This window comes from Globicephala melas, chromosome 13 (genome assembly GCF_963455315.2).
Source record: "Globicephala melas chromosome 13, mGloMel1.2, whole genome shotgun sequence".
NCBI lineage: Eukaryota > Metazoa > Chordata > Mammalia > Artiodactyla > Delphinidae > Globicephala > Globicephala melas.
Genome location: NC_083326.1, coordinates 44195581 through 44218948, shown reverse-complemented (window position 1 = coordinate 44218948; position 23368 = coordinate 44195581). Strand labels below are relative to the sequence as shown.

General features: G+C 34.7%; 1 pseudogene; it reads left to right on the top strand.

Annotated features, from left to right (window-relative positions):
* Positions 1-21367: 21367 nt before the first annotated feature.
* LOC115863640 (U2 spliceosomal RNA) lies at positions 21368-21527 on the top strand (annotated as a pseudogene).
* The last annotated feature ends 1841 nt before the right edge of the window (positions 21528-23368 follow it).

Genomic DNA, 23368 nt, shown 5'->3' with positions numbered 1-23368 from the left:
GGAAACTGAAGACATTAATATGAAGCTGAGAGCTTAGTGGACCTGGAGGATTTGAGGTGCAAACATGTTATATAATAAAATGGAGTAGTAACTTTGGAGAAATATAAGACAATGAGAAATGTGCTGCTAAAAGCTGTAACCCAGGTAACAGGAATTCATGGGTTTTTCCACAGTTCATAACCACTCAGGCCTCCTCCTTTGGTATCTGATCACTTTTAAGCATAATGTTTTAAAATTCAAATTCTGGATCCAATTTTGCCTGTGTTCAGATCCCAGCTTTGTCATTTACTAGTTACATAATATTGGGCAAAATGATTTGTGCCTCAGTTTTTTTTAATCCGCTGAGCAGGAGGAACATAAAATGAGGATATCTTCTAGAAAAATTCTTGACATGTTGAATACACTTTTATATAATATACTCGTTGTGGTTGTAATTATTTGTCTTTATTTTTATTTTGTCTTCCCTGATACGGTGGCTTCTTTGAACAGAGATTAATATTTCCTGATCAAAACGACTCAGCCAGGTATCCTGATCATCAGCAACTTACACAGGGCACAGGCTGATGAGGTTCCTGCTCATTATTTCACTAATCATCCACTGAATTTATAACACATTTCATCAATCAGCCAATAAAAGATTAGTAAAATAGATATTTAATCAGATGACTATTCATTTTAGCTAGGACGTTACTGTTCATTTTTAATTTGATCCTTAGCTTTATGATCTATCAAATGGCTAAAGGTGATCTTCCAAATTGTTTAGTAACAACTTCAGATTTTCTATATTTTTGACAAATGCTTCGCTAAAATTTCTCTTTTCTTTTTAAAAGAGCTACTTTTTCTTGGGTTTCTTCAATAAAATCTTATGTACATACATAGATAAAGCATCAGTTGAAGTTTCCATTAACTTTTACAAAAGGACTCTAATAATAGGAGCTTCTAATGTTAAGAACATAATCCTTCCTAGGAATATTCATTGCTGTTTCTATCTTGGAAACACTTAGTAGAACCTCTTCCTTGGGTTATAAGTGGAGGTGGGAGGTGTAGTTACACAAAATATTTTGACAAATACCATTTTATAATTGAGAAATTTAAAAGAGATGGTTATTAAAGTATTGTATATGTATTATAATTATATAATTAGAATTTATATATTCAGAAATATTATATATAATCATAAAGCCTTAAGCATTTAGAAACATAAAATATTTTCTCAACAGTCCCACAGCTGGATCCACTGTTACAAAAATGTGGCAACGGTAATAAAGGATGAGTTGTATCAGTGGACAGTATATGACCAGAACAGATACTCTTACTTTCTGAGATTTGCTGGCTTGTGAAACAGTTTTTCACTCAAGTGGAAATGATTCATATTGAATTCCGTGGGCATTTGAACAAGTAGTTGGTTTGAGTAGGCATGAAGGAAGTCCTTTTTAAATTGCCTGAAATAAAGTTGTTGAAAAACAGAAAAAGTGTTCTACAAGTTTGGTGAACTAAACAATACAATTAAATCATCCACCAAATCTTACGATTAAAAATCTAAGCTGAAATATTGATATAATTGTTTTCCACACTTTTTTCTTTTTTGCATTAGAATATATATGATAAAATAAAATTAAAACTGATAAATGAATGAACACTAACCAAACAAGGGAAAAAACTGAATTTAGATCAGTTGGAACAAAGCTTCCTAAAATACATTTACAGAAGCATTGGTAAACTACAAAATAGCTTTTGGAGATGGACAGTTAAAAAAGTTATAAATTTATGATTTAAGGAATCGTGCTTCTCTCCAGGCCTTGGTTTTTGCAAACAGATAAGTGAATTGTATTGTGTTTGTATTATCATGCCTTTTCACAAAAAAATTGCTTCATGACATTCATAAGTGGAGTTCCAAGGGCAACATCAATTATTCTTTTGGTCCATGACATTTTTATTCACAAAATAATCCTGAAATACTCCCTTTGTAGCATTTGATTCCTCTATCTGATCATATACAAGACCATTTATAGAAAGGGGAAACTCAAGAAAGACTTTACTAATAGCTGGAAAAATGCCAGCATATTTCAGTAATTTTCTCTGTAAACCTGTAATGAGCAAAAGAATTGGAAACCTAAGTTTTGCCGTTTATTATTGCTTATTCAAGTATAGTTATAAGAAAAAATATGTTATTGATTTCTTTTATATTTGTATAAGTGCTATATTCATAAATAGCTGCTGAAAGTTTAGGCATTTTGATCCTTTGAAACAAGTAGTAGCAATGTACCTGTGACCTTTTATTAGCATTAATATTTAGTAAGAATTTCTATATGAGCACTACATCAAAGTTTACATTTAAGATTTCCTCTGTTACTGGCCTTAAGAAAATGGATTGCATGTTCTTAGGCAAATAAAAAAAGACTATTGTGGAGAAAATAGTTATTCAGTGGTAGACTATTATTGATATTCAGGCAGTTTTATTATAACTTTAGAGTGATTTCTGGCATGAACTTCAACGGAATCATCATCATCCTTACTCTGATGTGAACATTGCTAATGTTATTAACTCTGAGAGAAATGAAAGCTTCACTTTCATATAAGTACCTGAAGACTTAATTCCAGTATCTGATTGAACTCTCCATGTGGAAAAAGTGAACCTGAGTGTGCAACTTAAGTTTTGTGCAGTTCAAGTAATGAAAACCCTAGGCCTGACGCTAATCTTTTGAATGTATAGATTTCTTACTTGGCAGCATAAACTACTTGGCTCTCGTTGTAAAATAAGCTGTTGCTCAGATCCTAGCAGGAGACTCTGGTCCCTGTAAGTGTTTTACTGCTGAAGCAAAAATGATTACCCAACTCTAAATTTCATATTATAATTAAAATTATCAAAAACAAATTATTTGGCCACTACTTATATTATGCCTTCATAATGACCCTTGCTTTTATCAGAGCACCTTTAATACTTTCTTCAATTACTTATATCTTTGAGGAATGAAAGATATTTATTTATTTTCAATCTACAGCACTTTGAACAGTGCTTGTGCAAGGAAACAACATAATTCTTGCTGAACTAATGAGATGAATTTAACTACTTATAGACCTGGGGCAATCAGTAAAATACAGTATATAAACAGAATGACCAGAGGTAGATATCTTTCAAATATTCTTATCTTTCTATATCTTAATACTTTTTAAAGTTAAATATGGCTATAGAAATGATCTAGTAGTTCTATCAGATCTCACTGTAAATCAAGAAACTGAGATTTTGATATATCCTTAAATAATATCCTATAATTTAAACCAAGAAACAATATTTAAAGCTTTCATATTCAAAATATAGATTAATTAATTGATAAACTCATGATGGGTCAAGCTGAGCCTGGCCAAACACAGATCTTTGCCTACGGCGATATACTTCGGTTCACTCGCAAACCAGCAAAGAAGTGATACAAACATTTTAATATATAAAATTTACACAGCTCCTTGAATTCGCCCTTTTTTTCCAGAGGAAAAAAACAAGTCTGATTAAGTAGCCAAGAAACTGAGGCTTTTGACCCTTATACCATTAGGGTGTGAAGGAAACATCAGAATTCAGAGGTCTTTCTACTACTGGAGCTACGTACAGATTCTTATTCTTTATTACTTACCGCATGGTTATGCCTAAAAGTGGCCTTACCATGCATGACCTAAGACACCAGCTCATCTTGATAATACTAGAGACATCTATCTCTTGGCCTGAAGCAAACCACTGCTGTTTCCTTTCTTTTAGCGCTGAGTAGTGTACGTCTGCCCTACAACAATTACAGAGATTAGAGGTGAACTTCATCTGTTAAATTGATCTTTCACTTAAGTTCCTGTTGTGGAATGTTTAGATTTCAGTGCCCAGTAGCCCTTTATGATTCATGCGAAATTCACTAGTGTGCTACACTATCATTAGACAAGAGATGATGATCATTGGAAATTTTAAATTACCTTCCATACTTGTCCTCTTTGAACATTTCAGAGGACAAACTTTTTTTTAAACCATTTTTTTAAGGTAGAGAAGCCATTAACAAACATGGTGATGTATATCTGTTTTTTCTTTTCTTTTTTTTTTTAATTGTCTCTAAACTACTAGAATTGGGAAATCTTTTTTTTTTAAAGATGTTGGGGGTAGGAGTTTATTAATTTATTAATTTAGTTTTGCTGTGTTGGGTCTTCGTTTCTGTGCGAGGGCTTTCTCTAGTTGTGGCGAGTGGGGGCCACTCTTCATCACGGTGCGCGGGCCTCTCACTATTGCGGCCTCTCTTGTTGCGGAGCACAGGCTCCAGACGCGCAGGCTCAGTAGTTGTGGCTCACGGACCTAGTTGCTCCGCGGCATGTGGGATCCTCCCAGACCAGGGCTCAAACCCGTGTCCCCTGCATTAGCAGGCAGATTCTCAACCACTGTGCCACCAGGGAAGCCCTGTTTTTTCTTAGTTGTTGTAAAATCTTCAGAAAATTTGACACATTAAGATTAATTCTTAAAACGAACCCCATAAGAATGCAGAGTGTATTCTTTTGAACTGAATTAAAACAAGGCCTGCATTAAGCATCTGTGGATTGATTACCTGTAGATTGTCTTTATTCTCTACCTATTTAAAAAATGTCTCTTCACCTCCAACATCTTCTGTATAATTCAGTGGTCCACCCTCCTCCATTCAAACCACTTCACTGTTACTCTGACATTCCTGCTAGTCTGACCTCTGATTTTACATGTTGCCCAAGGCAGTATACTAATGAATACACGTGCCTCTAATTTTCTACCAGTTACTTCCTCCCATGAAGGAAATGTATTTCAGTCTTGTACTTTATCTTTTTCAGAAAGGGTTATTGGTTTTCTCTTTTACAAGGAAGACAAAGAAAGAAGGTTTCTTCTTTAAGAGAAGAAAGGTTATGAGTTCTGTTTTGTTTGCTGGGTTAATAGTAATTAACCAAACAGACATGCCTAGTAAGTGTTTATAAATAGGAAATTAGGAATCAGGAAGATGTCAATTAGACATATAGATTAGCAAGTCCTTTACATTGAGATTGAAGCCTTGATAGTTTTCAAAAAAATAATATTTTATAAACACTTCAGGCTAAACTTATATATAATCAATCCTCAAGAAAGGTGAATTCTATTAACATAAGTTGAAAAATATGATAAAGTAAAAATTGAACCAGCAACCAAATAATAAATGAAAATAGGTTGAAACTATTTTCAGACACTACAAAATAAAATAATTTTTGGGAATTATTAATATTACAATTTCATAGATCTAAAGTGTTTTTACATTATAAAATTAATTGTTCCCCAAATTCTACATTGAAACAAGTGGTGAAATTGGAAAGAAAATCGTAGTTTCATTTTTAAGAACTAGGTTCTGCTCCTAATTTTGCCACATTAAATGTATATTCATTTGTTTATTCAAATAATAGCTAATTGATGATCACCTAAATACATTAGTCAGCAAATTATTTACACATCTAGGCTTATTTTCTCATCTGTAAAAAATAAAATTTTTCATGTAGCAGTCAATATGATTATTTGATATAGATCATGTGATAGCAACCATCATATTACCTGCCAAGTAGTAATTTATTTCATTTATTTAATTTTGACATAATTTGTAGTCATTATTTAACTTAACTGTTTTTCATCCTTGTGCCAAATATCATGTTATTTTTTTGTTCTTCCACCTCCTATTTGTTAATCAAACAAATATAAAATTGTCAGGTGATGCTGAGTGCATGCAGCCATTGCCAGAGGCTGAGAGGCTATTGGTTTGATAGTTGCTGTTTTTGGATCAGTGTGAGTCTGGCACTTTTAAGGACTTTTTGCAGCCAACCCATCTTGGCTCACTGGGCAAAGTAAACTCCCAGGCCAATAAGAGAGACCTGCTGAGTAAAATAAATCACTTGAAATGGCACAAAAGCAAGAGAGTTCTTTTTCATTTTTTGGTCACAAATTGTGTTGATCTTTCACCAAACACATATTCTATCTTGGGACCACAAGTGAGAGAGAATCTTTAAAAGCTACAGTGGAAGAAAAAACAACCACCCGCTTTCTTAGGTGGGAATATAATTTCAAACAAAGAGGATAAAAAAAAAAATTTAAAGGGAGGGAAAAAAAGAAGTGGAATTTTTTAGGTCTAATGATAACCTTTCTAATTTCCCATCTCTGTGAATCTAGGTAGGAATAGCATATACTTTCTCAGATTTTTTCTCTTAAATTACATTAAAAATATGCTTTAGAATGATTAATATGTCAAAGCTATATTTCCATATATATATATATTTATATAAAACTACAGTATCCCCATAGCTTTAACTTAAAATCATTTCATATTTTTCTCTATTCTGAAAGTGACTGGAGAATAAATGCTTAGAGATGTGTTTCTTTAAAAAGTTTGCTTGATTTTAACATGATTACTGATTCTTTTTCTGAAATTTCATTAGCATGCAAAAAGTTCATGTTTCTGAAATGATAGAAAATCTTTGTTTAGGTGTGGTTTACTTAAGCATGTGCCTCTGTCCTAGCAGATCATGAGTTATACCAAAAGCACAATTGTTTACAACTCAATTCCTGGGACAGACTTAGGTTTAGAACACAGGCTCATTAAAACTCTGTTGAACTGAATTAATTTACTATTTTGAAATGAATGGACAATTTTTCTTTGAATTCTGTCAGTTTTGTTTATAATTTGAAAAATTTGCCAGCCTTCCACACTGACCAAATGAGTGTAACAACTGGCTATGTGATTGCTATTAGAGTAGAAAAAGCCCAGAATCTAAAAGCAGAAAATTCTCCTCCATAATAGCTCTGTGACATTGTATAAGCCATCTCCCCTGAACCTCAATTGTTTTTGTCATCCATGTAATGATGATATCATCTTCATCTTTCCTGGCTGGGATTTTGAGCCTTTGGAATAAACTTTGACAGAAGAATAATGTAAGTCTTTTGGAAAACTGTTGTAAAATCCCCTTTATACTTCTCTAGCAGTTGATCTTCTCAGCATAGGTATTGTTTTTTCACCTCTTACTCATTATCACTGACCTTTCTTGGAACCTCTTCAGACATGTATGTGTCTCTTAAATACTTTGGTAGAGAAGTGGATGTAATACTGTTCTGAAATAGATGGACAATTTTGACTCCTATATAGAAAGACAATTACCTCAGCACAATATTTTTAATACTGCAACCAGTGTTTTTAATATCATAATATCATAACCAAGAAATAACTTTTTAAGAGTACTGTATTAAAGTTTATATTATTTTATTCTTCTGGTATAGTGGCAGTTGTACACATATTTTCATTATGAAGACAACACCAAAATGCTGTTTTCTTCAAGAAGAAAGGGCACACAACTGTACAATTTTATGGAGACACATTAACTTTTTATGAGGAAGTTTGTATAAGAAATCATAAACTCTGAGGGTAGAATGAAAAGCACCAATGAAAGTCATTTTTGTGATGACCAGAATGTGGAATCACAAATAAGTACAATTGCAAGAATATCCATGTACTATACAGTGGCCCAAATGAATAGATTGTCCTGCCATTCCACTAAATAGAAAACCCTTGAACAGGACAGGTTCTGGTAGGAAGAACATGAGTTCAGACTTAGATATATTGTGTGTGTGATATGTTTGTGGCATCAGAAAGGAGGTATCAATTAGACTGAAAGAAGTGAAAGTGTGGAGCTCAGAGAGCTGACCTCGACAATAGTACATCTGCACTTAGAGGGAACCCACTGAAGTCAAGCTTGTGAATGAAGGTTCCCAGAAAAAAGTATCAAGTGAGAAAAGAAGAGGATCTGAGATCAAAACTTTAGGAAATTCCAACATATAAAAGACAGAGATGAGAAAATGAGCCAGCTCAGGAGGTAGAGAGAAATAAAAAGAGTAGCTAGGCAAAAATCAAGAGTGTATTTAGTCAGTAGTTTTAAAAAATTGATCTGGAAGAAGAGGGATAAAGAAAGAGGAATGGACATTAAGTAAAAATGGACAAATGCCATTTTATAAATGCAATCAAACACCTACATTTAATTCCATTTAATTCAAACAGTAGAACGATTTCTGTGTACAAAGCACTATGTGCTAGGGAATTGAGAGATGCAAGGTATATTTGTTGGTTTTTTTTTTTGGCTATGTTGGGTGTTCATTGCTACGTGTAGGCTTTCTTTAGTTGCTGCGAGTAGGGGCTGCTCTTTGTTTCAGTGCGTGGGCTTCTCATTGCGGTAGCTTCTCTTGTTGTGGAGCACAAGCTCTAGGCACATGGGCTTCAGTAGTTGTGACACACGCTCAGTAGTTGTGGCTAACGGGTTCTGGAGTTCAGTAGCTGTGGCACATGGGCTTAGTTGCTCCGCGGCATGGGGAATCTTCCCGGACCAGGGATCAAACCCATGGCCCCTGCACTGGCAGGCGGATTCTTAACCACTACACCACCAGGGAAGTCCCGCAAGGTACATTTTAAATGAGTAAGCAGGGGTAACTTTTAGAATGGTTTAGTGAGGAGCTCAATAAAACATCTCCTTGAAAAGCAATGATAAAAATGGACATAATTGTCAAAAACAACTACTTTAAGATTCTAGAAATTGACCAAAGACATACAACAAATTTAGAAATGTTTATTCAAGATCTCTGGTGTTTCAGCCTGAGGAGGGTCTTCCATTTCTTTATTTATTTTTTTTTTTGAATTTTTGAATTTTATTTAATTTATTTTTTTATGCAGCAGGTTCTTATTAGTCATCCATTTTATACACATCAGTGTATACAGGTCAATCCCAATCACCCAATTCAGCACACCACCACCACCACCCCCTGCCGCTTCCCCTCCTTGGTGTCCATAAGTTTGTTCTCTACATCTGTGTCTCAGTTTCTGCCCTGCAAACTGGTTCATCTGTACCGTTTTTATAGGTTCCACATATATGCATTAATATACGATATTTCTTTTTCTCTTTCTGACTTATGTCACTCTGTGTGGCACTCTCTAGATCCATCCACGTCTCTACAAATGAACCAGTTTTGTTCCTTTTTATGGCTGAGTAATATTCCATTGTATATATGTACCAAAACTTCTTTAGCCGTTCTTTTGTTGATGGGCATTTAGGTTACTTCCATGACCTGGCTATTGTAAATAGTGCTGCAGTGAACATTGGGGTGCATGTGTCTTTTTGAATTATGGTTTTCTCTGGGTATATGTCCAGTAGTGGGATTGCTGGGTCATATGGTAATTCTATTTTTAGTTTTCAAAGTAACCTCCATACTGTTCTCCATAGTGGCTGTATCAATTTACATTCCCACCAACAGTGCAAGAGGGTTCCCTTTTCTCCACACCCTCTCCAGCATTTGTTATTTGTAGATTTTCTGATGATGCCCATTCTAACTGGTGTGAGGTGATATCTCATTGTAGTTTTGATTTGCATTTCTCTAATAATTAGTGATGTTGAGCAGCTTTTCTTTTGCTTCTTGGCCACCTGTATCTCTTCTTTAGAGAAATGTTTATGTAGGTCTTCTGCCCATTTTTGGATTGGGTTGTTTGTTTTCTTAATATTGAGCTGCATGAGATGTTTATATATTTTGGAGATTAATCCTTTGTCCATTGATTCATTTGCAAATATTTTCTCCCATTCTGAGGGTTGTCTTTTTGTCTTGTTTATGGTTTCCTTTGCTGTGCAAAAGCTTTGAAGTTTCATTAAGTCCCATTTGTTTATTTTTGTTTTTATTTCCATTACTCTAGGAGGCAGATCAAAAAAGATCTTGCTGTGATTTATGTCAAAGAGTGTTCTTCCTATGTTTTCCTCTAAGAGTGTCCAGTCTTACATTTAGGTTTTGAATCCATTTTGAGTTTATTTTTGTATATGGTGTTAAGGAGTGTTCTAATTTCATTATTTTACATGTAGCTGACCAGTTTTCCCAGCATCAATTATTGAGGAGACTGTCTTTTTCCCATTGTATATCCTTGCCTCCTTTGTTGTAAATTAGTTGACCATAGGTGTGTGGGTTTATGTCTGCACTTTCTATCTTGTTCCATTGATCTGTATTTCTGTTTTTGTGCCAGTACTATATTATCTTGATTACTGTAGCTTTGTAGTATAGTCTGAAGGCAGGGAGTCTGATTCCTCCAGCTCCACTCATTTCCCTCAAGACTGCTTTAGCTATTCGGGGTCTTTTGTGTCTCCCTACAAATTTTAAGATTTTTTGTTCTAGTTCTGTAAAAAATGCCATTGGTAATTTGATAGGGATTGCTTTGAATCTGTAGATTGCTTTGGCTAGTGTAGTCATTTTCAAAATATTCATTCTTCCAATCCAAGAACATGGTATATCTCTCCATCTGTTGGTATCATCTTTAATTTCTTTCATCAGTATCTTACAGTTTTCTGCATACAGCTGTTTTGTCTCCCTAGGTAGGTTTATTCCTAGGTATGGTAATCTTTTTGTTGCAGTGGTAAATGGGAGAGTTTCCTTAATTTCTGTTTCAGATTTTTCATCATTAGTATATAGGAATTCAAGAGATTTCTGTGCATTAATTTTGTATCCTGCAACTTTACCAAATTCATTCATTAGGTCTTGTAGTTTTCTGGTGGCATTGTTAGGATTCTCTATGTATAGTATCATGTCATCTACAAACAGTGACAGTTTGACTTCTTCTTTTGCAATCTGAATTCCTTTTATTTCTTTTTCTTCTCTGATTGCCATGGCTAGGACTTACAAAACTATGTTGAATAATAGTGGTGAGAGTGGACATCCTTGTCTTGTTCCCAATCTTAGAGGAAATGCTTTCAGTTTTTCACTATTGAGAATGATGTTTGCTGTGGGTTGTTCGTATCTGGCCTTTATTATATTGAGGTATGTTCCCTCTATGCCCACTTTCTGGAGAGTTTTTATCATAAATGGCTGTTGAATTTTGTCAAAAGCTTTTTCTGCATCTATTGAGATGATCATATGGTTTTTATTCTTCAATTTGTTAATATGATGTATCACGTTGATTGATTTGTGTATATTGAAGAATCCTTGCATCCCTGGGATAAATCCCAGTTGATCATAGTCTATGATAGTTCTAATGTGTTGTTGGATTCTGTTTGCTAGTATTTTGTTGAGAATTTCTGCATCCATATTCATCAGTGATATTGGTCTGTAATTTTCTTTTTTTATACTATCTTTGTCTGGTTTTTATATCAGGGTGATGGTGGCGTCATAGAATGAGTTTGGGAGTATTCCTTCCTCTACAATTTTTTGGAAGAGTTTGAGAAGGATGGGTGTTAGCTCTTCTCTAAATGTTTGATAGAATTCACCTGTGAAGCCATCTGGTCCTGGACTTTTGTTTGTTGGAAGATTTTTAATCAGTTTCAATTTCATTACTTGTGATTGGTCTGTTCATATTTTCTATTTCTTCCTGGTTCAGTCTTGGAAGTTTATACCTTTGTAAGAATTTCTCCATTTCTTCCAGGTTGTCCATTTTATTGGCGTAGAGTTGCTTGTAGTAGTCTCTTAGGATGCTTTGTATTTCTGCGCTGTCTGTTGTAACTTCTCCTTTTTCATTTCTAATTTTATTGCTTTGAGTCCTCTACCTCTCTTTCTTGATGAGTCTGGCTAATGGTTTATCAATTTTGTTTATCTTCTCAAAGAACCAGTTTTTAGTTTTATTGATCTTTTCTATTGTTTTCTTTGTTTCTATTTCATTTATTTCTGCTCTGATCTTTATGATTTCTTTCCTTCTGCTAACTTTGGGTTTTGTTTGTTCTTCTTTCTCTAATTCCTTTAGGTGTAAGGTTAGATTGTTTATTTGAGATTTTTCTTGTTTCTTGAGATAGGCTTATATAGCTATAAACTTCCCTCTTAGTACTGCTTTTGCTGCATCCCATAGGTTTTGGATTTTCTTGTTTTCATTGTCATTTGTCTCTAGGTATTTTTTGATTTCCTCTTTGATTTCTTTGGTGATCTCTTGTTTATTTACTAATGCACTGTTTAGCCTCCATGTGTTTGTGTTTTTTACCTTTTTTCCCTGTAATTCATATCTAATCTCATAGCATTGGTTCAGAAAAGATGTTTGATATGATTTCAATTTTCTTAAGTTTGCTGAGGCTTCATTTGCGACCCAAGATGTGATCTATCCTGGAGAATGTTCTGTGCGCACTTGAGAAGAAAGTGTAATCTGCTGTTTTTGCATGGAATGTCCTATAAATGTCAATTAAATCTATCTGATCTACTGTAACTTATAGCTTGTGTTTCCTTATTAATTTTCTGTTTGGATGATCTGTCCGTTGCAGTAAGTGAGGTGTTAAAGTCCCCCACTATTACTGTGTTACTGCCAATTTCCTCTTTTATAGCTGTTAGTAGTTGCCTTATGTATTGAGGTGCTCCTCTGTTGGGTGCATATATATTTATAATTGTTATATCTTCTTCTTGAATTGATCCCTTGATCATTATGTAGTGTCCTTCCTTGTCTCTTGTAACTTTCTTTATTTTAAAGTCTGTTTTATCTGATATGATTATTGCTACTCCCTCCAGCTTTCTTTTGATTTCCATTTGTATGGAATAGCTTTTTCCATCCCCTCACTTTCAGTCTGTATGTGTCCCTAGGTCTGAACTGGGTCTCTTGTAGACAGCATATATATAGGTCTTGTTTCTGTATCCATTCAGCAAACCTGTGTCTTTTGGTTAGAGCATGTAATCCATGCATGTTTAAAGTAATTATCGATATGTGTGTTTCTATGACCATTTTCTTAATTGTTTTGGGTTTGTTTTTGTAGGTATTTTTCCTCTCTTGTGTTTCCCACTTAGAGAAATTCCTTTAGCATTTGTTGAAGAGCTGGTTTGGTGGTGCTGAATTCTCTTAGCTTTTGCTTGTCTGTAAAGCTTTTGATTCCTCCATCAAATCTGAATGAGATCCTTGCCAGGCAGAGTAGTCTTGGTTGTAAGTTCTTCCCTTTCATCACTTTAAGTATATCATGCCACTCCCTTCTGGCTTGTAGAGTTTCTGCTGAGATATCAGCTGTTAACCTCATGGGAGTTCCCTTGTATTTGTCATTTTTCCCTTGCTGCTTTCAGTAATTTTTCTTTGTCTTTAATTTTTGCCAATTTAATTACTATGTGTCTCGGTGTGTTTCTCTTTGGGTTTATCCTGTATGGGACTCTCTGCCCTTCCTGGACTTGGGTGGCTATTTCCTTTCCCATGTTAGGGAAGTTTTTGACTATAATCTCTTCCAGTATTTTCTTGGGTCCTTTTTTCTCCTTCTGGGACCCCTCTATTGCCAATGTTGTTGCATTTAATGTTGTCCCAGAGAGGTCTCTTAGGCTGTCTTCATTTCTTTTCATTCTTTTTTCTTTATTCTGTTCCTCAGCAGTGAATTCCACCATTCTGTCTTCCAGGTCACTTATCCATTCTTCTGCCTCAGTTATTCTGCTATTGATTCCTTCTAGTGTAGTTTTCATTTCAGTTATTGTATTGTTCATCTCTGTTTGTTCTTTAATTCTTCTAGGTCTTTGTTAAACATTTCTTGCATCTTCTCGATCTTTGCCTCCATTCTTTTTCCGAGGTCCTGGATCATCTTCACTACCATTATTCTGAATTCTTTTTCTGGAAGTTTGCCTATTTCCATTTCATTTAGTTGTTTTTCTGGGGTTTTTTTTGTTGTTCTTTCATCTGGTACATAGCCCTCTGCCTTTTCATCTTGTCTATATTTCTGTGCATGTGGTTTTTGTTCCACAGGCTGCAGGATTGTAGTTCTTCTTGCTTATGCTGTCTGCCTTCTGGTGGATGAGGCTTGTGCAAGTTTCCTGATGGGAGTGACTGGTGGTGGGTAGAGCTGGCTGTTGCTCTGGTGGGCAGAGCTCAGTAAAACTTTAATTTTCCAGAGTCTTCCATTTCTTCCCGTACAACTTCTTCACGTGGAGTACAGGGCAGGATGTGAGGTCTTACCTCTCTGCTGCCAAAGGGTCTGATTTGATTTGATATGGGAGCTTGGTAAAATCCATACCTGGGCAAAGTGTTGCAAACAGTAGAGAAACAATCCAGGAACAGTAGCAAACAATCTCAGATGGCCAACCTGACACCTAGTTTAATGCCATGCTACAGTCTGGCGCAAGCAACAGACCAGTCAACAAGCCATAAATGTAGTAGAAGTTCTGATAAGACAAGTTGTGTTGTCTTTCACATAACCACGGTGGTCTTGATAAACTTTCACATAACATGGTGGTCTCAAATGTTGTGGGCTTATGCAAGTATCTCTGCAGACTCAGGAAAGACCAGAGAAAGCCTTAGTTGTCTCTTTGTCTTTGCTGACTACGAGACCTTTAGCATACAGAAATTAAAGTCTAGAGAAGAATTGTAGAAACATTGAACTTTGGATGTGTTTCCAAACTATACACAGATCTATCAGCAAAGAGATACTACTAGCAATGATTTTAACCACACTGCTTACCAATCATTGACCGACCGTTAAACTGTGTTGATCCTAGGAAGTCAGGCTTACAAATAAAAATAAAGACAAATAGAATAAAAACTGAGCTGAGACTTCGGTGGACCTTCACTGGGGGGAAGACATAATCTTGAATTATCCCAAGCAAACACACACAAGAAGGGCTAATTAGAATCTATGGTTCTAACAACATATTACCTACAATGTCCAGTTTTCAAAAGAAAATAATAATGAGACATGCAAAGAAGCAGGAAACTGAAATGTATGCACTTGAAAAGAAAAAGAGTAACTGGAAATGTCACTGATGAGGGATTAGGCCGAGAAAGAATTCAAAGAAGCTATTATAAATATGTTTAGAGAGCCAAAGGAAACTTATATCTATCTATCTGTCTGTCTATTTATGGTATATAGTGTCACTTTTATTTTACTTGATTGGCTGAAGCAGCAGTTGTAAGCCCACCAAGATTCAAGGGGAAGCAACATAGACCCACTTCTCAATAAGAAGAGTGCCAAAGAATTAGCAGTCATGTTTTAAAAACACCACAGCCTGCCCTCTGACTTCAATTTAATTACTTTCCTCCTTTGTGTAAAATATGAGTTTCTCCTTCCAACACCCAGCACCTCCTTCAAGTTGCACTCTGTTACAGCATCATACTTAAGGCCAGGCCCAGGATCTTATCATCTACATGAGGTCTAGGTGCAGAAGTTCCTTGAGTTTGGTTGCTCAAGTCTGATTTTTGTCAGTATGAACATCAGAGAATTAAAATAAGCCATTTATCCCCATGCTACCAATAAACAGTGGTGAGACAGATGTAGGATAAGCGTAGTAGACAAGCCCATACACAGAGGGGGAAAGTGGGAGACACAGCAGTCACTGGTCAATAGCAGTTCTGAAGCCAGCCAGGCAGGCATGCCAGTTTCTTGATTAGGCTTAGTGCTCTTCCCTGAGATAGTTTTCATTGTGTCTGCTATTTGGGTGTGAAGAAAGTCTTGGAAAAACTGTAGACCCAAGCTAGATATCCCATTTGTTTAGCAAAACAACTTAATGAATTTTTGAATAGGCAAACTTAATTACATGTGAAATGGACTAGACTGTTGTAATATGTTATAACAAAATACAGTCCTTTAAACAAGATGAAAATAATTTATCACACAATAGTCTAGGTAGTGGTCAGAGCTAGTATAGTTGCTCAATAACATTGAGGACCCCGTTTGTTCCAGCTTTTTAACTACCATCTTTACAGTGTTGTACATTCTAAGAAGGAACAAAAATACTTATGAAAATGTAGAAAACACAAAACTCATATACATAATAACAACCTTTTGTCAGACCCATGGAGGATGAGTCACTGATGATATAAAATAAAATTATATCTTCAAATAGTATTGAGTTTTATGGAAAACTGACCCTATTAAAAGTGGAAAATGAATATAAGTTTGCATTTAGAATATGATCCTTAGTAAGCACACAAGTATACACAGACACTTCCACATATACAAAAAAATAGAACTAGAATTACTAAAATTTGCAGCTGTGGGCTTCCCTGGTGGCACAGTGGTTGAGAGTCCGCTTGCCGATGCAGGGGACATGGGTTCGTGCCCTGCTCCGGGAAGATCCCACATGCCGCGGAGCGGCTGGGCCCGTGAGCCATGGCCGATGAGCCTGCACGTCTGGAGCCTGTGCTCCGCAACAGGAGAGACCACAACAGTGAGAGGCCCGCATACCGCCAAAAAAATAAAAAAAAAATTTGCAGCTGTCGTTTGTGAGCTGGGAAATTGTATGGATTTAATTTTTTTAATTAAAAAATACTAATTAAAAATATTATGGATGCACTACTTACTAATTTTACAAGCCCTTTGGGCATATGTAGGTACTGGTTTTAAGAGACATTATATCCTTTTGCTTAATTGATACTTTGGTAGTAATATAACTTATTAGAAAAAAAGTATTTTACAGGTATGATTTCAAATCACTCATGGGTGCTTTCTTCCTTGAATAGATTCCTGGAATGCTTTAATGATGGATGACTGGAAGCAAAGTCTCAGTCCTGGTCTTGGAACTCTTTTACATCATTGTTTTCCTGTCCTCCTTGTTTAAATCACTACACTGCTGGGTTGAAATGTGACCTGCAGAATTTGTGTCCACTCAGAAGCTCAGAATATGACCTTAGTTGTAAATAGGGTTTTGCAGATATAATTAGTTAAGACAAAATCATACTGGATTAGGGTAGACCCTAAATCCAGTGACTGGTGCCTTTATAAGAAGAGGAGAGGACATATGCAGATATATACACAGAGGGTAGAAGACCATTTGACAATACAGGCAGGAGTTGGAATGATGCAGCTACAAGTCAAGGCAAGGATTGTGTGGAGACACCAGAGCTAGGATAAGTCAAGGAAGGATTCTTCCCTTGAGCCTTTCAAGGGAATGTGGCCCTGATGATACTTTATTTCAAAGGTCTAGATTCCAAAACTGTAGGAGAAAAGAAATTCTGTTATTTTAAGCCACCCAGTTTGTGGCAATTTATTATGGCAGCTCTAGAAAACTAATCTAATTACCTTCCAGAGAAAGGAATATTTGTAATAAAATAATCTGAGATAAATAATATGTAAGAAGTATTATATAAACTGATGAGGATGATTATAGTTTTTGTGACTTTCTGTTTGAATAAAAAATAAAATTGACATTTAAATAATATTACATAATGTCTAAGAATAACATATACTTTGAGATATAAAAATAGAGATTACTTTTTAAAAAGATTAATATAACTGCTGATCAAAAAGATATTTAGGAAAGTGTTTTGTTAGTCATCAGTTGCTATGCAAATGTTAGTTATACACAAGTTTATGCATTTTAGCTTCTGACTATCTATAATATAAATTAGAATGATTTAATTTCCCCACCCGCATTCTAAAACTATCATTAGCAGGGATATAAATTATTTCACATACTTTAAACAATTCATCTCAATGAAGGATGAAACTTAAAATTTTGAACTTATAAATCAGAACCAAGGAAGAAAACATGCCACTGACTAAATATATGAGAGTTCAATATAATTTTCTCTTAGCTACATTTTTTCTGGGAGTGCAGAATTAATTACTAAATTAAATAAATCCCAATTAATTTTGAATGCACATAATGTAAATAATTGCAATCACAGTTTGGATACCAATACTGCATTGCACAAAAATCTATGTTTGTTTTCATTTATTTAATCACTTGTTCTTATTAGAAAAGATCAGTGGGTTATTTGGAGTCTAACTTATGTCTCTAACATGTTCTGAAACATAAAAGAAAACTAATAAATATTGCAATAGTACTATAAGTCAAGATAACAGTTTTGAAATAATAAATATTTATTGAATTTTAATTTAATATATGCAGCATCCCAGAACATGTAGTGAGAAAAAAATGAGACAGCTTGTTCAGCCTTCCTTTCTAGTAAAATGGAAATAATACCTTCCTCATGAGATTGCAATAGGATTAAATGAGATACACAGGAGAGTCTATCATTTGTTTCAGATGCGTTCCCTTTCTTTCATCTGGTGTGCTAATTATTTCAGGAGCTTTACCTCTGCAACTTGTGTGTTTCTCAAGCCTTCATGACTCTTGGCTTCCAGCTAGGCTTGGCCAATGGCTGTCCTGGTAGGAGACTGGAAGTTGAGAGTAAGGTATAAACTAGGATATTCCTCCCTCTTTTCCTCTGCTCTAATCAGAAGCTTCAGAATTGCCTCTGGCTCCTTGGTGGTTTCAGTTTCCACTGGGCAGCACTAATTTCTTTGGATCCCAATTAAAGTAATCATGTTTAGGAAAGTGCTATTATAGTCATAAATTGTTATGCAAAATATTGTACACCAATATATAAATTTTAGCTTTTAATTTCATTCATAATGTAACTTGGAAATATTTATCTCCCTCTGACTCCACATTCTGAAACCAGTCATTACTAATGTGGCATTTTTCCAAGAATTTATCATCCTAATCACCCCCTTCTTATCTGTTAATGTTCTTTTTAGATATAAATTATTATTAATAGAATTAATTCCAATAATTCAGAAGTAATGTCAGTACTTCAGTATCTCAATTCCCAATATGAGCAGCAATAATGTTGTTAATAGTTAAACAAATTTTTTACCCTCCTGCTCCATGATCATATCCTATCCTGTTTTCACTTCCTATTCATTTCCATTTTTTTGCTGTTCTTTCTCTTATTCTCCCACTTTCTTTCCTTGCTTATAAACAAGAACTGTTGCCATCTGTCCTGCCAACTTAACAGGGTGTGTAAAGGCAAAATAAGCATCTGTATCTATTAGTGTTTTGTAAACTGTAAAGATTTATTCACATATTAGTGTATCATTTTGCACCAGCTCTTTTTCCTTTCCCCATGCATGCCACTGAATTTTCCCAAGGTTCGTTCTTAATGCTTTTCATTTTGTCCTACAAAATATCTTAGATTGCACATTGATTTTATATGGATAAATCTCAATTCTCTTTCTAATTCTGAAATGATTGGCAACTATCTACTCCCAATTCTTACTTGAACTTTCTAGCATCACCTCATTTTCATAAGGTCCAAAAGCAAACTGCACTATTGCTCAAAAATTGATACATTGGGCTCCCTTGTCTGTCTAAAATATTGACATAACTTTTTGCTCCTTTTCTCTTTTTCCTTTATCCTTACCTTCAAACACCCAGAATTGTTGATTCTTCTTTTGTAATGTGTCTTTTGTACTTTGTTCCTTTTGCTGTTTTCAGAGTTGTGCTGTTATTTTTGTTGATTTTTTCCTTGTAACATTTATTTTAAGGACTTATTGAATGTGTACAATTGTTTTGCATTTATATCAGTCGAAATCAGTCAGGAGATCACAGCTGATGTTAGTTAGTTCCACATGAAAATTTAAAATGGGATAATAGGTGTGGGCGAGCTGAAAAGACAACAGAAAATGTTGTCACAATCCAGGAATTAGTAACAGCAGGATGCTGCCACCACCCTGTAGGCTGGAGGAAAGAGGGGGGCAGAGTTCAGTCCTCTTTTATTAATATTATAACTGAAAATACTGAATTTAATTTTAGTCACCACATTATAAGAAGGATATTAAAAGTTAAGAAGATGGCTATTATGATAGTGAAATGGCTGGAAAATGTCAAGTGAATAATCTTTGAGAGAACTATAATCATTTTGCCTAAAGAATAGGTGGGGTAGTGGCAATGGGAAGGATATATCAATACTTGTACTTGTCTCCAAATACTTAAAGAATATTAATGGAAATGTGTATTTTACTTTTATTACACTAGGAGAGCTAAGAAGCTTATGACATTGATTTTGGTCAATGTGAAGCCTGATTTTAGAGTAATTAATGCTGCCTCAAAATATGCTTTGCCTTGAAAATAATGAATACACTATCACAAACATGATATTAGAGTATTCACACAGAGGTTGAATTTGAAGCAAAGGAAAAATGTTAGCATTGTGAAGGAGTAAAGCAATTAAATAAATTCTTGCCAGATTTTAAGGTTTAACATTGATGAGGAAGAGTGTCAAATAAATGCAAACTGCGTTGTTAAGATTTTCACATGCTGCAGAAAATTAAAAATTAATATTATCCCCTTTTTTGACAAAGGATAATTTCATCATTGACTTCCATGAATGCATTTATTTAATGCATTTATGTGTACAAAACCATGTTGGCAAATAGAGCCATTGGTATCGATTACTAAAATAAGGAGAAAAATCAGTACAGGGAAGTAGCATCAGTATCAAATGAATTTTTGCAGGCTCTAGAAGTAGCCAAATATGCTTACATGCAATGAAGACAGAATATTGTACTAGAGAAACAAAGATTTTACTGTAAAATGGGATAATTAGGTGATAGAAATGATGCAAAGAAGAGTGTAGAGACCTAATCTTGCCAGTCAAGACAGAGTCAATAAGGAGAAAGGATGTGGCTCTAGTAGCAAGATTTAGGTCTCATGGATCTTAAAATTTCCCACTGTAAAATTGGCAAAGAAGCCAAAACTCTCCTTCCCATTTGCAATAAAAAATACCACACTTCCATTTGGCTTCACTTCTGAGTGCTCCTGGGCTTTTCAGCTTTATTTTGCATCTTGTCCCAGCCACATATATTCTTCAGGGATAAACCACAAGGACCTTCATGAAAAAGGCAGGTTGGAAGCAGGCTGGGGAGGACCAGACATGCATTTTGTAGACATATGAAGAAAGGATGGAAAAATAAATAAATAAATATGCACACATACACGTACATACGCTGATTATGTTAGGAAGAGGAGGGTAAAGTTGACTTCAGTCTTCAGTAAATAGAGTTCTTATTTCTGAGAATGGCAAAGGTAGATGTGATTTTATGTTGAAGAGAGCATGGCTGTTGTAAATAAGCACTATGAGAAGTGCATATAGTTGAGTAAGAGGATTACTGAGTATCACTCAGGAAATGATTGAAGATAGAACATGTAACATTATAACAGGTCAGAATTTCATGGCTTGCCATTTTCCCCTGTTAAAATTTTTCTTGTCTGTATAAGGAAAAAAGAATGCAAACAAAACTGATATTTAAAAAGCAATCAAGTATTTTATCAATAGGAAACTATTTCTTCACAGAATTTATTTTAGGAGGCAGTTGGGAATAAGGGAGTTCTGAGAGGTTTGGATAAGGAAGGAATAGAGAAGGAAAGATACACAATATAGAGATGAAGGGACAGTTCATGTTCAGTGGATTGTCAACTCTAACACAATAACATATTAACACATGCATTTTAAAAACTCAAAGTACAAGAACATATTCTAAGGCAAATATGAAAATATTTTGTTTGCTTCATCTTCCCCCCCCCCCGCTCAAGTCAGTGGGTTTATTATAACAAGTTAACATTAAACTCATAGATTTCTTTAAGCAAGCATTGGTTCTGACAGAATGTGGCAAGATTGATAGAGTAGAGGTTGGAGAGATCGCTTCTCGGCCTTTTGGCTAAGATCAAGTGGAGAAGAGGTTGGAGATACTCCTGTCAACCTGTGTAAACAAAAATTATCTTTATAACTTAGTTTGCACAGACTTTACCAGCCCCTAGAACATTTCCATTGCATATAGGTATATCTATTAGACTCATTTAGATTACTTAAACTTCCTTTAAAAATATAGTTGTCCAGTAGTACATTTTGATACCTTTTCTGTATGCTCTGGAAAAAAAATAAGACTCTACTATCAAAAATAAAAACATTAAAAATGTTAATAGTTGTTATATTTGTGTGGTTGGATTTGGAACTTTGAAAAAATCTTCATTGTGCAGTCTATATTTTCCAAATTATTCTTTGAACATACATACTTTTTAGAAAAATATTAATATTTAAATGTGTATATATAACATTCTCTCTATATGTATGTGTGTTTGTGTATGTATATAAACAGGAATGTGAATGATAAAATGGATTCTATATTGGAGACTAGTTCAGTGAAACGTGACAAAAATGGCAAGGGTTCCTAAAGTTTTAAGGTACAATGATGTGACCCCAATCTGGATGAATATAAAGTGTAGTCATAATTGGGCTAATGGACAGAATAATGTGGGATGTTCAGCAACTATTTAAATAAGTGTGAGGGAACCAGAAGAAAGGAAGTTTTTGATTCTAGGAGCAGAATACCTATTCAAAATAGGCGAGGGTGAGAAGTGTTCTATAATAATGTTGATAAGATTGAAGCTATCCTGGTCAGTAGCTGGTGTAGAGTGCAAAACAACAATGAAAGAAGGGAAAGACTAATCCATTAAAAGACAAGGGAAAACTAATCCACACTAGATAGATTATCTATCATGAGCAAAAGCATGGTGATTAGAAACAGAAGTTAAGTTTTATAGAAAAAAAGTAATGGGAATCAGCTTCAACAACAGTAAAGTTTGCTTTTTTCATACATTTCTGAGCCTATAAAGATAAAGTAACTTTCAGACTTCTGGAAACTGATACATCTTTTATATCAATCTAGAATAATTGACTCTGGATAGTTAGAGTAACAAAAACAATTAAATTAGAGGAAATGGCAAAGTAATTTTTGCGTTTAAGTGATATCTGCTTATACTCCAAAAGTGTGTGACTACATAGAATCATGGTCATGCACCAAAAGTAAGAAGTTAAATGATTTAAACTGTCATTGTTATGTCATTAATGGGCTTTTTTCTAAAAGAGCAGACTAAAGTAGGAGGAAGCTCTTTCAAAACTCATTAAAAGAAAAGCATAATTATAGTAACTTCAGTTTAGAATATAAAGGCTAATTCCAAAAATCCAAAAGTTCCCTGTTGGAATTTATCTTGAAAATGTCAGACAGTCTGTTATGAAACAATATGGTTGCCTATGTAAAGAACTGTGTTCATGCCAAACCAACTAGTAGGCAGGTCATTAACAAACTGTATAAACAGAGAAGCAAAATGATGAATCCCCTAAGGAGATAAAATATTTATATATCTTAGCTCAGAAATTTATTTGTGTTCAGCCCAACAGGTAGTCCCATACAAAGATACCATCTGTTCAGTGAAGTAAAACAAATTTTGGGTTTCAAATGATACAGACTACAACAATCCTAATTCATGTGAATGTAAAAGAACATCTTCTCTTAACTAACACTAAGGAAAGAAAAAATATTTTCCTTGGGGCAATTGGTTACGATGTATGTAGACTAGCCTGAAATGAATAGGCTACTATAGCATGTTAGAATATGTCAATGTAAGGGAGATTGCCAAATAAGAAATTAATTATATCCTATCTTTCCATCCTAACTGCCCAGTTCAGTTAGACCACAGTGCAGAAGGTTAAGTTAATCATAATCCTCTGTTCTTAGAACAATATCATAAGCACCCAGGGGGACCCTCTTTTGTCTATTAATTTGATTTTATTCACATATAATTTTCCTCTCCATTTCTCATCCTACTACAAACCATTCAGGTAGATTCATTTGTTCGTGT